Here is a 17,722-nt window from a genome sequence, read left to right as displayed (position 1 = left end):
GATATTTAAAAGTTTTTGAAAATCAATAGCTAGTTGCTTAAGTTCAGTAGAAACTAAGCTATTGAAGTTTGGTAGAAATTGGTTGCTGAATGTTGCTAGCAAATAAGTCATTGAAGATCGGTAGCAACAGAGATGCTAACCTAGATAATAATTTAGTTGCTCTTGCTTGGTGGCTACAAAGTTACTACCGAGAGTTTCTTGCAGTGTCTACCAGCAAATATGGCCACTAACTTTTAACGAAAGACTAAAATGTTGCAATGGTTCACCATTGTATAATGATTAATCTGGTCTAAATTAAATATGAAATTCATACTTCAATTAAACAGAATAGAACTTTTTGTTCTTTGGAAAAAATTACCTTTCTATCTTATCTGATCATTGATATTGTTATAGGGGAAATACTTGAATATAAAAGTGAACTTTTACATGGTTCAGAAATTTATCCAGGTCATACGAATTCTACAAAACCTGCATTCACTAATTGCTGTAGTATTTAGAAGTATACTCAGACCACATCTTAGTTTTTGTTTTGTCAATATGTGAAATTGAAATAGTCTGAATGTAATTGTCGATCCTAAAAACCAAAAATAGTTATATTACAAATGAGAAGAAAATCTAGAATGACACAACAACAGATGTTATTAACAAGCTAAACGACAAACTTTGAATTGCATGTGTGCCATATGGTGATGCAGATGGCCTAAATGTATGTTATTTTTAGTTGAAATAATAAGCTTGATAAAAATATCTCTTTTTCTATATTTTGAAGTAGATCTTGTGAAGCTGATTGAAAGAACTATTAGATTTGAAAGTTTTCATTTACCTAAAAGACCCATATATATAGTTGGTGAATCAATGGGTGCGTGCCTTGCACTGGCTGTTGCCGCCCGCACCCTAGATATTGATGTTGTTTTACTTTTGGCTAATCCAGGTAAAAGCTTGTTTTACATTTTCTTTTAATTAAATTCTTAAATAGCTTTTGGCTAATTCTTTTTGTAAATATGCATGGTTTATAAATGTAATTGCAATTTGTTGCTTATCATGTCATATTATCAATTTACTTTATGAAGCTACGTGTTTCGACAAGTCTCAATTGCAGAGTATGATACCTATTTTGAAAGTTGTACCTGATCACCTCTATATTTGCCTTCCTTATATGCTGAGCATAATGACAGATTATGTCAATTTGTAATATTTTACTTAACATGTGCATCATACTTTTATCAAAGTAGAGTGCAAATAATACATAATAAGGTCAACTATATGAACAGGGGTTCCTTCAAGATTCATAATGCCTAGTGAAGGCATTAGACTTCCTTTTAAACAAACAGTCATAGAGCTCTCAGAGGATGTTGCAGCATGGTTCTCCTACATACATGTAAGAATTTAAATAAATGAAAAAGTACTTTATTCGGTTGAATACTTGGCAGCATATCCAGCCAATGTTGTTTCTTCCATCTAGGGTATGAATCAATTAGGTTGGGGGTAGTAGTCATATGATGATGTTAAATTACCAAAATATGCAATATTAGTGGATTTTGAGCCCGGTTGTCAAGTTAATGATAAAAAATAGAAACATGTTGTTGCTTTATCTAGTCCAAAGAAGTATATGTCTCTGCTACTGATGCCACTTGTCAAGCCTTGAGTTTAAGAAGAGTTCTCGAAGACCTGACTGTGTCCCCTGCAGGAGCAACATCCATTTTTATGACGACAGTTCAACAATTTGCCTTTCTAAGAATCTTATTGTTCATAGTCGATCTAAACACATAAAACTGAAGTATCATTTTATATGAGACATGGTTACAAATGGGTTGAAATTAGAAATTTGTCCTACTTAGGAACAGACTGCTGATGAGCTAACAAAAACATTGTGAAGAAATAACTTTTAACATTGCGAAGAAATAACTTTGTGTACTTCATAGACAAGATGGGAGCTATTTAGGAATTTGAGTTATGGGAGGGAATTAAAATATGCCTCAAACTATGTCCGTGAAATTTATTTGTTTTTCATCGCTTCTCAAATAAGAGATTCGTTGGTCAAAGTTGTTCCGGCTATCCGCAATAGACTAGCGTGTTAGTTATTGCTTGTCTTTTTCCATTTAGAAGCTTTATGATTACAATATTCTGTACGCTTTATCATTATTCAACAAAAGACTTTCATCATTATCTCTTTTTTTCAATGATACTTGTTTAATTGTTCTCAATCACTTCTAGTATTTTTATTGATGGAATCAGATTGATATAATGATTAATAAAAAGAGAGAAGGACAAAGGCTTGTTTATTTATGATTGCAAGATTGCATACATCTGAGATCTGAGATTACGCAATAAATAGAAATAAGCATAACGGCTAAAACCCTAATACTTGGATCACAACTGTTAAGACCGAGTAAATAGGATTACTTATTCAAACAAATAACTTTAACTTAATAAAATAAAAACACATGTGAAAATAGAACTGATCTCAGTTAAAGCATGCATGCAGGGGTCATTTTTCATTACCCTCCCTTGATCCATGCTCCTTTACTGCAAGCCAATGCCTAAAATACATAAACTCTCAAGAGCCATATCTTTAGTTAACACATCTGCATGTTGTTCATTCGTGTTGCAATATCCCAATTTCACATAATCTTGATTTACCATTTCCCTTATAAAATGATTCTTTAACTCAATACGCTTAGATCGGCTATGCATAGCTGGATTCTTACTTAAATCAATAGCATACTTGTTATCACAAAACATAGTTGTAGCCTTTTTCTGATCAAATCCATGATCTTCAAGAACTCTTCTTAACCATATGGCCTGACAAGTGGCAGTAGTAGATGCAATATATTTCTGCCTCAGTGCTTGACAAAGCCACAGTAGACTGCTTCTTGGAGCTCCAAGTTACAGCTCCACTTCCCATAGAAAAGACATTAGCCGATACACTTTTTCTAGCGTCAGTACATGATGCCCAATCACTATCAGTGAATCCAACAAGATCAACCTCTATACCTTCTTTTTCATACCATATTCCAAACTTCATTGTGCCTGCTACATATCTCATAATTCTACGAACAGCTCCTAGGTGAATTTTTGAAGGTGATTGCATGAACCTAGCAACCACACCAACTGCATAGGCCAAATCAGGCCAGGTGTGTGTTAGGTTTATCAGACCACCTACCATGCTCCTATAGTTGCCTTCATTAACCTTATCAGCACCATCTGCTAGAGTCAGTTTCTCGCTAGTGTTCATAGGAGTTTCTTCTATGTTACAATTGATCATACCAAACTTTTTAAGTAGAGTCTTAGCATACTTTTCTTAACCCAAGAACACACCATTCTTTGATTGATACACTTCTATACCCAAAAAGAATCTGAGACCCAAATCAGTAATTTCAAACACCTTTTTCATACCTTCTTTGAATTCTTCAATAAGACTCGAGTAAGAACTTGTGCATATTATATCATCAATATAAAAACACACATATATAGGCTTGTGATTATCACCTGACTTTGCATAAAGAGTAGGCTCATTCACACTTTTAATATATCCCTTTTCACCAAAATACCCATCAATCTTTGCATACTAAGCTCTAAGGGCTTGTTTTAGCCCATTGACCTTGTTCAGCTTGTACACATATTCTTCCTTGCCTGCAATAGTAAACCCTTGAGGTTGTTCAACATAGATTTCTTCAGTCAAGTCACCATTAAGAAAAGACGACTTGACATCTAGTTGATGAATTTTCCAGCCCATGTGAGCAGTAGTACTCACCACAACCCGGATAGTTTCAAAGCGAGAAACCGGTGCAAAAGTTTCTTGATACTCTATTCCTTGAATTTGTGAGTAACCTTTGGCCACCAAACGTGCTTTGTGGTAAAGAACACTCCCATCAGCCCCTAATTTTGTCATGTATAGCCACTTTAAACCAACTAAATTCTTTCCAGGTGGGAGTTTAACAAGTTCCTATGTCATGTTTCTTTTAATGAAATCTAGTTCCTCCACCATGACATTCACCCATTCTTGCTTCACAACAGCCTCTTCAAAATGAAGAGGATCAGTAACATTTAATGCAAACTGATAGTTGTAAAACTCAACATCAACCTCAATTTCTTCGGTTTTATCATAAATTTATTGTAGCTCCTTGGTTCTAGGAGGATGAGTGGGTGTATAAGTATGGTCTTGTTAAGAGAATGGTAAAGTAGAAGTGTCTGAGGGTTGAGTTACACTCGAAGGTCTGAAGGTTCTGTATGGATCATGATTAGATGATGTCTGATGGTTGGATGAAACAGTTCCAGGTGTTTGAAGGCCTTGAGATGATGATTGACCTATGGGTGATTGTATCGGTGTTTGGTTAGGTGATTGAGGTATTTTATTGGGATTGGTAGATTGAGTAGGTTGTGAAGAGGTAGGTTCATTAATGGGAAACAGATCTATGAAGTTTAGCTCATAGGAAAAGCATTCCTCGTTGTTCCATTGCCATTTCTCATACTGAAGAAACTTACCATCTCTTCTAGTTAGGAACTTTTGTGTGGTAGGGTTATATAGTCTATATGCCTTACTTTGAGTAGAGTATCCAATGAAGATACATTTATCAGACTTATCATCAAGTTTTCTCCGGAATTGTAAAGGAACAAGGCCATAGGCTACACATCCAAACACCTTGAGATGATTAACACTTAGCTTTCTATTAGACCAAGCCTCTAGAGGAGTTTGATTGCTAACAACCTTTGTTGTGGCCAAACTAATCAAATAAACAGCAGTCGCCACTTCTTCAGCCCAAAAATAATTAGGAACAGCCATACTCTTGAGCATGCTTCTTGTCATTCCAATCACAGTCCTATTCTTTCTTTCAACCACCCTATTATGCTCAGGAGTGCAGGGAACTGTCAATTCTGTCTTGATGTCGTGAGACTCACAATACTTATTGAAATATGTGGAAGTATACTCACCGCCTCTGTCTGACCTTAATACTTTAATAGAGCATTCACTTTCATTTTCCACCATAACTTTGAATATCTTGAACTTAGAAAAAACATCTGACTTGTTAGAGATGAAATACACCCAACACATTATGATGTAGTCATCTATAAAGCGAACATAATAGTGGATGCCACCAAGGCTAGATACTTGCATTGGTCCACATACATCAGTATGGACTAATTCTAGCTTCTTGGTGGCTCTCCAAGACTTGAAAGGAAATGACTCCTTTGCCTTCTTACCTACAACACAACCTTCACATTTTTCTGCCTTTTGGATTTTAGGTAATCCATAAACCATTTTCTTATCATGGAGTAACTTAAGACTTTCAAAGTGGTAGTGCCCATATCTCATGTGCCATAATTTAGAGCCTACATCGATGAGTGTGCTAGTGTTGGAATCGGTTCTAGCCTTGGAAGCGTCCAAGAGGAAAAAATATTGTTTAGAACTGGCACACTCATTAGGATGTTGCCCGTAGATTTATTGGTAATGGCACATTTGCCCTCATCAAACAATAGGGCATAACTCTTTCTAATTAATTGAACAACACTCAACAAATTGTAACCAAGTTGAGGGGCATAATAAACATCATCTAGAAGTTTGGAATTACCATTTTGAGTCTCAATCTTGATAATGCCCTTTCCATGAACTGCAAGTTCCTTCTTGTCTCCAAGTTTGACCACAATTTTAAAATTTTCAACCAGGTAGGTGAAGCAATCTTTGGCTCCTGTCATGTGATTTGAAGATCCTGAGTCCAAGAACCATAGGGTAGTTTCATTACCCGATGACTCTTCATTAGTGAGAGCCATAAATAGCCGTTCATCATCTTCTTGACTTTCATTTTCAGCTGATGTAGTAGCAGCAGTCTCTTCATTGTACCAACAGTCTTTCTTATCATGCCTATATTTGTTGCAGAGTGACTAGTGAGGAATTTTGGAATTAGGAGAGTTCTAACCTCTCCCACGCCTCCTGCCTCTGAATGAGAGTCTTCCTCTTCCTATGAAAAATGAGTTTTTGGTTTTATTTGACTCTTGCATGGTCTGCAATGCTTGGGCTTCGCTTCCATTAGACTTCTCGGGAGCCCTGTTGTTAATCCTTTCTTCTTAAGACTATAGGCACCCCATTAATTCACAGGTGTAAGAATAGCAAGATCATTGTTGATCTCAATTGATGGTACTACATAATCAAACTTTGCTGTGAGACTCCATAGTATCTTCTCCATGACAACTTGATCAGCAATGTTCTCACCAAAAGCCCTCATCAGACTGACTAAGGCCATAACTCTTCCAAAGTAATGGCCCACGGCCTCTCCTTCTTTCATAAGGAGATTTTCAAAGTCCCTTCTAAGGCCTTGCAATTCTACAGCCTTAACTTGTGAGTCCCCTTGGGATTCCAGCTTCAGAATTTCCTATGTCTCCTTGGCAGTGGAAGCAGCCGCAACTCGAGAGAATAGTTGATCATGTATAGCTTGTTGAATAATAGCCATAGCATGAGTATCTTTCTTTTGAGCATTCTTGAGTTTTCCTTGATCTTTCTCAGTTTCATCGACACCATCTTGAACTAGGTCCCATAGATCACGAGATCTAAGGATCGTCTTCATACATATACTCCAATATTCATATCTTTCTCCCTTAAACACTGGTATAGGCGTAGGTGCAGTGGATAGGATACTGGTATGATCGGCCATGAATTAGGGTTTTGAGAGAAGATGAATAAGAGGGGAAACGATTGATAACTGTGCTCTGATACCAATATGATGGAACAGATTGTTATAATGATTAATAACAAGAGAGAAAGACACATGCTTGTTTATTTATGATTGCAAGATTGCATACATCTGAGATCTGAAATTGCACAATAAATAGAAATAAGCATAACGGCTAAAACCCTAATACTCGGATCACAACTAATAAGACCGAGTAAATAGGATTACTTATTCAAACAAATAACTTTAGCTTAATAAAATAAAACACATGTGAAAATAGAACTGATCTTAGGTAAAGCATGCATGCAGGGGGCATTTTTCATTATTTATCAATATCCAAGTCAAGATACCAACAAAATTGATTGTTAATATTCTCAGGGGTTGGCTAATGTATTTACCATTGAAACAATCTTTTGGAAGCTAAAGATGGTAGAATCCGCATGCAAGTACTCCAATTCACGCATTCGTAGTGTTTCAGCTCAGTCACTCATACTCTCCAGGTTCCACCTCTTTAGCCTTTCTTGCTTGTGTAATCCATTTTGGTTATCAAGATATGAAAATGTAGGAAGTAACTGGGAATAACATATCAAACACGGTTATTTTTCTTCCTCCTAACAACAAACTAGTCAAACCATGTACTTCAATTCTACAGCGGGAAGGATCAGATACTGCCTAGTCTAGCAGAAGGACAAAGGCTTTGTCAAATTCTGCCAAAATGTCAAATGCGTATATTTAATGAATGTGGTCATGCTCTGTTCCTGGTAGGCTACTAGGCTTTGTATGCAATTTATTTCATGTCCATCCGTTTTAGAGTTCAAGATTTAAGGCACAACTTTACAGTATTTAAAAATACTATTATACCATGCACGTGTAACAGGATCAAAATGTTGATCTGGTAACAGTTATTAAGGAAGCCGATTTTTATCATCGCGCTGCCCTCTTGCCACCATGCCCCCTTGAAATTAGAAAACTTGCTGACTCTTGGAGGTAACTTAACTTTATAATACTAGATCTTTCATGCAAATTTTATCTGTTTTTCTTGTATCAGGTGGACATATGCGGTTGCTTCTCCTGTGTTTCTCTCAACTTTGGAAAATGAAAAGATTGTGAGTAGGGGTCTTGATGGAATACCTACTGAGGGACCTGTTTTACTCGTTGGCAACCACAATATGCTTGGACTAGACGTGCTTGTCATGGTTCGTCACTTAGCAATTGAGAGAAAAATAAATGTACGAGGATTAGCACATCCGATGCTATTTAAAAAGTTTAAACATGAGATAAAAGTCCCTACATATGATATTCTCCAAGCTGTCGGTGCAGTTCCTGTCTCAGCGTCTAACATGTACCAACTCTTTTCAAGGAAGTCCCATGTCCTCCTGTATCCAGGAGGCATGCGCGAAACTCTTCATAGAAAGGTAAGACTTAATGATATCTCCCTTTTCCATACCCCCATTGCGGAGAAAAGCAAGCCATTGCTTACATAACTCTCCGCGTCCATATTCTTGAAATTGTGTAATAAAGCTCTCGGTAATTCATTTTAGTCTCATAGTGATTATTTACTTATTGCGTGTGTGCGTTTATATGAATTCGTTCATTAGAAGTCCCAAACATCAAGTATAACTTCAAGATATAGTCTTCTAATTATAATCCGGTCTAAATTTATTTAGGGAGAGGAGTACAAGTTATTATGGCCTAAGCAAGCTGAGTTTGTCAGAATGGCTGCTAAATTTGGAGCCAAAATAGTACCTTTTGGTGTTGTTGGAGGAGATGATTTTACTCAAGTGAGCCTAACACCGTCTTGTTCTTAGAACCTCATGAATTATAGTCTTTTTGCACGGATATTCAATATATAACTGCCAATTACTTGCTTATTATGTTTTGATTCGAGTGTAATGTTGAACTTTTCGTTTGTCCCTAATTCATAGTTGGTATTTGATTATGATGATCAAATGAAGAATCCTTTCTTAAAGGCTTGCATAAAAGAATTAACAAACCAGTTTGTGAAGCTAAGGTATGTAATGTTGGTTGGTTTTATTTATTTATATTAGTATCATGAAACTTTTACTTTGTGAATTAACGCATGTGAATTAATATATAGGATCGATGCGGAAGGAGAGGTCGCGAATCAAGACATCCACATTCCAGGAGTACTACCAAAAGTTCCAGGGAGATACTATTTCTTATTTGGGAAGCCGATTGAAACACAAGGTATGCACATATTCTTTGGTTTTTTTGTCTATTGACATTTAACATGTTGAAATCCATCGTTTGTTTCATGTTGGAGTATCAACATTTTAAACACACAACACAAGAGATTACATTCTGTCAAATTCTTGTTTATTTATTGAAGTACTGCCAGTTTTAAATAGAAGGAATTACAACTGAAATAGAAACAAACTAAGCTTTTGAACAGAAGGAATCTTCGTATCATTGACTTCATGCTATTCTAACTTACAGCTGCGAAAGTGATCACCCTAAATAACTATCCCAACTTTATTTGATATACCTTTATCATTGCTTGTCATATATAGATATATTTACAGTTAAGTTTTGTGGTTAATTTGTATTGTAATTAGGGATGAAAAATGAACTGAGAAAGAAGGAAAAAGCAGAAGAAGTGTATTCACAAGTGAAGTGTGAGGTTGAAAAATGCATTGCTTACTTGCTAAGGAGAAGAGAAGAGGATCCGTATAGGAATATATTACCTCGGTTCATGTATGAAGCCACTCATGGTGGTTTGGATTCTCAGGTCCCTACCTTCAATATTGACTAAATCCCACCCCAACCCTTCAAGTTATATCTTAAATATATATGCCAGTTACATTTGTAAAATATTTAGTATATGAACGCACAATTCATCAAACGTGCCATGCATTTTATATCATTCCAATTCAGCAATTCTACATGAAATGAGACTTCAAACGTTCATACTTCATGGAAAGTATCATGAAAGGAGACTTTAAACATTCTTAAAACACGTACTTTAAAAAGATTAATTAAGTTAAAATATCATGGTGTCTTCTAATGTGGTTTATGGTATCAAAGTAAGTTGATCCTCTCCCTATGCGCTGTTTTAAATAATTGATTTTCATTTAATTTCCGATTCCCCTCGTATTATCTCCTTCTATGGTGTTTTAGTTCCATGACAATTGTAAACCATAATGACAACAATAGCACTATACATGAACTAAAACACAATAGAGATATCATGTTCTTTTTAATGATACAAAAAACAATAACCGTATCATGTTGTTTCGTGTAGCTTCTAAATGTAATCCATTAGTTTGGGTTGTCACTGAATTCTTTATCCACACCTGTTTTTTCTCGACATATGTTTATCAAGGGACCAACAACGATAATGGCATCATGAGTGGACTGATGGTCGTGTGTCGGTATCATATTCAAATTGGATTCAGCATGAATGATGATGCATACTTCCATTACAAAATTAGGAGATGTATAGCAAAATGTTACATGCATATTAGATAATTTTTCTCAAATTTAATACACATACTCATCTTTTAACTTTTAAGTTGAGTGTGGTGGAGAAATTATTCTCAACTTGAGGCCATTTAGCTGACCTTAGTATCACGGAGTTATAATTTTTGAATCTCGCGCAACCTTAAAACGCGGTCTAAATAAGCCTTAGTGGTGTGATCTTAGTGAGTTTCGGTAGCAGAAGCCTTTGAATGTTAGAGTTTTGATCACAAAAATATAAGAAGAAAGCTTTTGTATTGATTGTGATATGTGGGAGTCCGTTTTTTTGGAATTTCAATGAAGACTAGCCTCTCTCCTTATCTGTTCTATGTTTAGGGTTATATTCAGCTGAGGATGTTTTCACCTATTCTTTCGTAGCCTCGAGAGCACAATCTTGGAAGTTACATGACCACATTTTGCGTGATTGTGGTGTTGATAGGTTAGATTCTGATTTAGGGTGTGCGATGGATTGTTTGCACAACTCTATTCCCGATCTTGATCTTGGCGGGTTCGCTAATAAGGACACCGCCCCCACCCCCTAAAGCCCCAAATGCTTTGGCGAGTGCCCTTTATAGTAAAACCCTCCAAAGTTTGAGAGTAAAGTTTGGCATGTCCTCTTGTTAGAGAGGGGTAATTAGAATGTCTTCAGGCTCCTCATGGTCAAGACTTTTTGATTGTCATCCCCGTCAAAGGGTTAGGCCAAGACATGTCATTAGTGGAGTACCAGGCCATTCTTAAATATCGCTTAATGATCCTCCTATTCCAATTGACGAGCCCTGCCCAGTTTGCCGTAAAAGTTGCTTAGATAATTTTGGTGAACATGCGGTTCATTGAGAAGAACTTCTTTGGTTTAAATACAGACATGATTTGATGATTTGGTCAGAATGTCTTTTGTGAGTTTCTTTGTTAAAACGGGCGGGAATATCGGCAAAAAAAAGGCTCCTATGAGTTTCTTTTCGGATCCGCGTGAAGGAAGGTCTAATTTATGACCAATGGACATTTTTATGTTTGGATAGACGGGGGAAGCATGCTTGTGTGGACCTTACTAGGGTTTCCCCTCTTGTCGAGCTTAGGAACACCGGGTTGGTTGCTAGGCACACGGTGTTAAAGGCATAATCAGGAAAAATTGCTAAACACGAGAAGACGTGTGTTGATAATCAACACGCCTTCATTCCTTTGCATTCGATACATTTGGGTCTCTTGCCCCAGATGCTGCTACGTTTCTGAAAAGAGTTCAACAGGTCGTGCACAGTAACCCAACGTCGCTGATGAACAATAAATTTGTTTTAAGTAAGATTGGTTTTGTCATTTAAAAGGGGTTGGCGGCGCATATTGTTACTCTCTTACATGTCTCTTTATTATAATTGAATCATTTTATTTGTTTTTAACTACAAATGCTCCTAATAATATCTAAGTTATCTTAAAACTCTATTAACAGACACTACGAGGTTGTTATATAAATAGATGTGTGAGTAAAATTTACAAGAAACTTTTGGGTGATTACAAATGAGTGCCATGATCATCTATTTATAGTAGTTGCCTAGCTATTGTAGATTATTTAATCTAGAGTTCCTTTTTTTATGTTTTTGAATAATTTGTATGATATTATGGTGGATGCTTCTAGGCCTTTCTTGATTAATATCATGAATTTTTAGAATGTATATTCTAGAGTCTTTTGACCAGATCTAGGGTTGTTTGGACTAGCCAAGTTCCTTTTTGACCTATTTGTAATGTGATCATGTTAAAACCTCTTTTAAGATCGGATTTGCAGTGGTCTACATCTTTCATTTTTCTTTCTTTTTTTTTATGTGATGCACACCTCCATCAATCTTTACTTCATATTCTTATTTCATTTGTTGCTCCATACTTAAGATGCCAGAATAACCCTCTTCCATTCAATTCGTTTTTAATTTATCCAATCGCACACGTGAACATAATGCTATATTCATCAATTTAATTTCTACACTAAAAGTTAAAAGATATAAAGAAACTTTAATTGTCTTTCATATGATCTTAGAAGATCGTACTCATGCACCAGATGTCCCACGTAAGTGATAATCATGTATTCATTGTATAGAAAGAGATAATTATTTGTGTTCATTATCTCTTTACTTAATGATGCTCTTTTTCTTAATTTACCCTTTGGGTATTTTCGTTTTATATGTCACTGAATAAACATATATTCATGGTATTAGAGTGGGTCCTATCACTAGATCCAACCAAAACCCTAATCAGTCAGCGCTAGCTCTCAACTTAAACCCTACTCCACTGCTTTCACAACAAACAATCATCAATAATCACCATTAGCTTTGATCATCATTAGGTTTTCATTCAACATAAAAAATATTTGTTTCTGTTTTTGGCGGATAAGTTTTGCTACGAAGAATTGGTGGGCGCAACAATTAATTGTTTTTTGGGATCAAACTCTACGGATTCAGCCTCCACATATGTTCTTCATCAGTTGTTTTACACCCTCCATATGACTCTGTATTTTATTGTTTTGGTGAACTAACATTCAAAGTTAGTGGTTGTAATAGAAAATTATTATTCAGTGAAGGATTTATGTATGGTAGTTACTAAAGGCTCTTTGGTTAAAAGGAGGTCTCTCTACCCATTGTCAATACGGAAGGTAAAATTGACACTAGTAGCAAGTGGGTTATGTATTCGGGTGCTACTGATCACATGACTTGGTTTATTAAAAATTTGAAAAATGCATATGAGTTGCTTGATAACATACCCAATGGTTCATCCATTCCAATGGAAGGAAGAGGGTCATGCATTCTACCCAATGGAATATGAATTAAGAATGTTTTACACACCCAACATGTACTTGCAATCTATTATATGTCACTAGTCTAGCGAATGATTTGTAGTGCACTGAAACGTTTTCCTTGAATTTTGTGTTATGCATGCCTTAACTCGAGGAGATTGATTGGGGTGGTTAAATGCAAGTAAGGATTCAATCAACTGACCATGGTGGGAAGCGAGAGAAAAGTAATGAAAACTGGTAGTGATTAATGACATAAATTCATTGGTCATGCTTTCTATGGAAAACTTCATTTTTGGATTTCATTAAGAATGACTCTTCAGAAATAAATGGTATGTTTTGTGATTCTTGCACCGGGGCTAAATTTACAAAATTACCTTTTCCGAAAAGTTCAATAATAACCCAAAGTTGTTTTGAGCTTTTTACAATGTGATATTTGGGGACAATATAGGTCTCTTTCACTCACAAATGCCAACTATTTTTTTAACCAAAGTTGATGATTTTATCGGTCTGTGCAGGTGTTCTATTTAGAACACAAGTAGGAAGCAAGTAGTTGTTTATTTGCCATTCAAAAATTGATTAATGCACAGTTTGATAAAATTGTCAAAAGAACTAGAAGTGATAATTGAAGAAAATTTACCTCGAATAAAATGCTCAACTTTTACACCGAGCATGGTATTCTTCCAGAGACCACATGTCCACATACCCCCACGACAAAATGGAGTGGTGGGAAAAAAACACCGTCATCTCCTCAAAATCTCCTCAAAACAGAAAGGGCTTTGAAATTTGAAGCTAAATTTCCCACATGTTTCTTGGGAGAGTGGATCATGATGACAACCTACATTATAAACCGGCTTCCTTTAAAATTCATCGAAAATAAGAGCCCTTATGAGATTGTATATGGACAAAAACCCGAGTATGAAGGATTAAAGGTTTTTGGGTGCCTTACATATTATCCTAGCACTAAACAAAGGGTAGTAAGTTTGAGGAAAGCGGAAAACCATGAATATTTTTGCGTTATCTACTAGATACCAAGGGTTACAAGATTTATAATGTGAAAAATGGAAAGATAATAGTGTCTAGAGATGTGAGGTTTGTTGGAAAAAAATTTCCCCATGACTTTCACGTTCACCAAGAGAAAGATGAAGAACTAGACATTTTTTTATTTTCCAGTATGGTATTATGATGATTAAAGTCTGCACGAATACACGAACAATGTATATAAAGAAAACATGTCGGGACGAGATAGTCCAAACAATAGTTTGGACGAGAATATGCATGAAGGAGATGTTTCCATGCAAAATAATGTAAACAGTGGAAATATTCCACAAAACGAAGGGTTGTCCCAAGTGGCAGAATCCACGAACCAAAATATAGACATTGGGCAAGCCAATGTGACCGAACCCACGACCCAAACATAACAAAACAATAAGATCCCACCAGGGAAAACTACGAACTAGTATGAACTAGAACCCGTCCTGCTCGACTCAATGATTATGTTGTGAATCTTCCACCATCCATTAATCAAGTTTCACCTGAGCCCAATCAAAAATTTTCGACGATATACCCTATTGCTAATTTTACTTTTCTATGATAAATTTTCTGATAAACATAAAGCTTTTTTGGCGGTCATCAGTTCAATTGATGAACCAAATACTTTTAAGCAAGCAGTTCAGAATGAAATTTGGAGAGAGGCATTGAAGAAATAAATAAATGCACTTGAGACTAATGGCACATGGACCTTTGAGGATCTACCAGAGGGAAAACGAGCCATAGATTAAAAGTGGGTGTATAAGTTAAAATACAAACCAAACAAGGAGATAGAAAGATACAGAGCAAGGTTGGTAGCAAAGGGTTTTACTCAAATGGAAGGAATTTACTACCATAACACCTTTTTCCAGGTAACAAAACTTGTCATCGTTCGTACACTCTTGGTAGTTGCAGTAAAGGAGAACTGGATAATTCATCAGTTGGATGTCAATAATGCATTTTTGCATGGTGACTTGGACGAAGAAATTTACATGAAGATCCCACAAGGTTTTGACAAAGGAAATGAAACAAAGGTTTGCAAGCTAAAGAAATCTCTCTATGGGCTTAAACAGGCATCAAGGAATTGGTATCAAAAGTTTACACCTGTTTCACACGAATTTGGCTTTGAACATCTAATCCCGATCACTCACTTTATATTTAAAACAACAAGTACATTTGTGATGGTTCTTATTTATGTAGATGATTCTATCATAGTGGGTAAAAAATCAAAGAAAATTGAATAAACAAAGGGTTTTCTTAATGGAAAATTTAGATTCAAAGACCTCGGTGTATGGAAATACTTCTGGGGATTGAAGTTGCTTGGAAAGAAGATGGCCTTGTCCTCTGTTAAATAAATTATGTTGATACAGTGTTTGACGCCGGAATCGATATTTTGTTGTCGTTGATATTTTGTCATCGACAATTGTTGTTCATCATTTTAGTTTATTCATTTTTATAACTAATAGTTAGTTCGTTAGATGGTTTGTTAGAAAGTTGTGTTGGTGGAATGGTCCCTTAATGTAATGGGCTTGGGATGGTGGACCTAAAGCCTAACATGTCACCTCACTGTATAAAGGAGAATTGTTCATGAACTCTCCTAACACTCTCCATTTGAATTATTTTGGTTTACGGGTTCTCATACGAGAAACCGACCAAACCAACGAAGAAATCGAAGAAGTTATTTTGGTGATTTGCTCGTGTGTATCTTTGTACTTCTACATTTTTCTTGTTCACGGTTTTGATTCATACTTATTGGTTTGAATGATTTCTACTCACTCGAACACATGAGATCTAAAACTTATTAGATCTGTACAACCCACATGGTCCTACAAGTGGTATCAGAGCCTTTGTGCTCGTTTCAGTTGTTTTTGGATCATTTTTGGAGACTAAAATCGATTGTTTGTAGTGTCCTTCCTTTCTAGGGTTTTTTGCTCGTAAAAATTCAAATCTACGAAGTTTTAGGGTGTGTTTGTAAGAATATCTTGTACTTTTGGGTGTGGATTGGTATCTTCTATTATGATATGTAAACATAACGTTTGGAGTTGATTTGGACATATTCTTAGTTGATTTTGAGAGTTCTAGTTGTTGTTCAGGTTAAGGCAATTTGCAAATTTGTTAATTCGCAATTTGCAACATTAGCAATTCGCAATTTGCAATATTGTTATTTCGCAATTTGCAACTTGGTCAAATTTCGCAACTTTGTCAAATTCTCAATTCGCAACTCATGCAATTTGTAACTCCGGCAATTGACAACTCAGGTAATTCGTAACTCCGTCAATTCACCAGTCGGGAAATTCGTAACTCAGGTAATTTGCAACTCAGTCGATTCGCATTCACAACTCAAAATTAGTGTGTCTTGCTATTACTTTTCTTCCCTCAAAATTTAGGAGAATATTCTTTTTTAACTTTTTGCGATAATTTCTCAAGCATGTGCGACGAGAAATCAAGTTTCTTAGGCTAGAAATAAACTACTGAGAAAATAATTGAAGTTGATCATCATGTCTTCATTGGATGTTAATATCTTTGACCAGCATATTGAAACCCTTAGAAAGCCACATAGGCTTACCAAGGTGGAGGATTATTCGAAGTGGAAACCGCGTTTTAAGGCGTTTCTTATGTCACTTGAAGCTAAGTGTTGGTTATGTGTTGAATAAGGCTATTTTGTACCTCACAATCCTGCTACTATTGATCGCCTATGTATGGTTATTGCATTAAATGAATACACAGAGGCAGAAAATAAGGAATATTTTTGTGAACATAAAGCATGATTTTTTTTCTTACCATGGGTATAGTCGATGCAATCTTTCTCAGCTTTCAACAGCTGAAAACTTCCAAGGATTTATGTGACACCTTAGAACATTAGGGAAGATGACCTTGCTCAAGAAACAATTCAGTGTTTTCAAGCACATGAAAAATGAGTCACTTGAGAATATCATCACTCGTTTTTCACATTTACTCAGCAAGTGTGCAACTTTAACATAATCTTCACTCAGTAAGAGATTAATTTTTAGACTGTTGGATGCTCTAATGAGTTGGAAGATGCATACATTCTTCTTAAAGACTCGGGATCTTTCTGATATGACTATAAGCGATCTCATTGGTAAACTTTAAGCTTATGACATGGATAAGAAAATTCAAAACACCGATAAAGATCAACAGCTTCACGATCCTTTAATGTATTACTTAAATGCTAATAATACTTCCAAATTTGGAGTAGCATTCTTTTCCAGTGTTGATGGTGATAAGGGTGTTTATTTGGTGGTCAATCATGATGTTGGATATGGAAGCTTGCGAATTTCAAGTAGTTCATCAAGCAAGGAAGTAGTATCTCAAGGAAATGCACATGTTCTCGAGCAACATGTGGCTCTATTCACTTCTTTCCTTACCTCTTATGAGGCTTTTGTTGTTGGTCGCCTCATCGACCCTTCTCTCATTGATGAAGACTTGGAAAATATCGAAAATGAAGCCCTCAAAGAAATGGATCTTCAATGGCAAATGGCCATGCTAACAGTTCGTACCAAGAAGTTCTTGAAGAAATATGGTCGCCGACCGCTTGGGGGAATCCGAAATTCAAATAATGGATTGTACGAAAGCAAGGTAAAGTGCTATAAGTGTTACAAATTCGGACACTTTGCTAGAGAGTGTGAACCTTCAAAAGAACTTCCTTCTAGTTTCACCAAGCTTACTGCCTACTCAAAACAATAGAATGAATGACTTCTAAGGTGATGGTTGCCTTTAAAAAATATGGTATGGATTGGGGTCAACATGCAGAGGAGTTAGTGGT

General features: G+C 36.0%; 1 pseudogene; it reads left to right on the top strand.

Moving 5' to 3' along the window:
• Window positions 1–9,658, top strand: part of LOC143553727 (phytyl ester synthase 1, chloroplastic-like) — a 78,793-nt pseudogene extending 69,135 nt beyond the window's left edge.
• Window positions 9,659–17,722: the final 8,064 nt, after the last annotated feature.

Source organism: Bidens hawaiensis, unplaced genomic scaffold (assembly GCF_021521415.1).
Source record: "Bidens hawaiensis isolate Kalapana, Puna unplaced genomic scaffold, B.hawaiensis_p1.1 tig00017354_1, whole genome shotgun sequence".
NCBI classification, from domain to species: Eukaryota; Viridiplantae; Streptophyta; class Magnoliopsida; order Asterales; family Asteraceae; genus Bidens; species Bidens hawaiensis.
The sequence above is the reverse complement of the archived record's forward strand: the minus strand, read 5'-3'. Positions and strand labels throughout refer to the sequence as shown.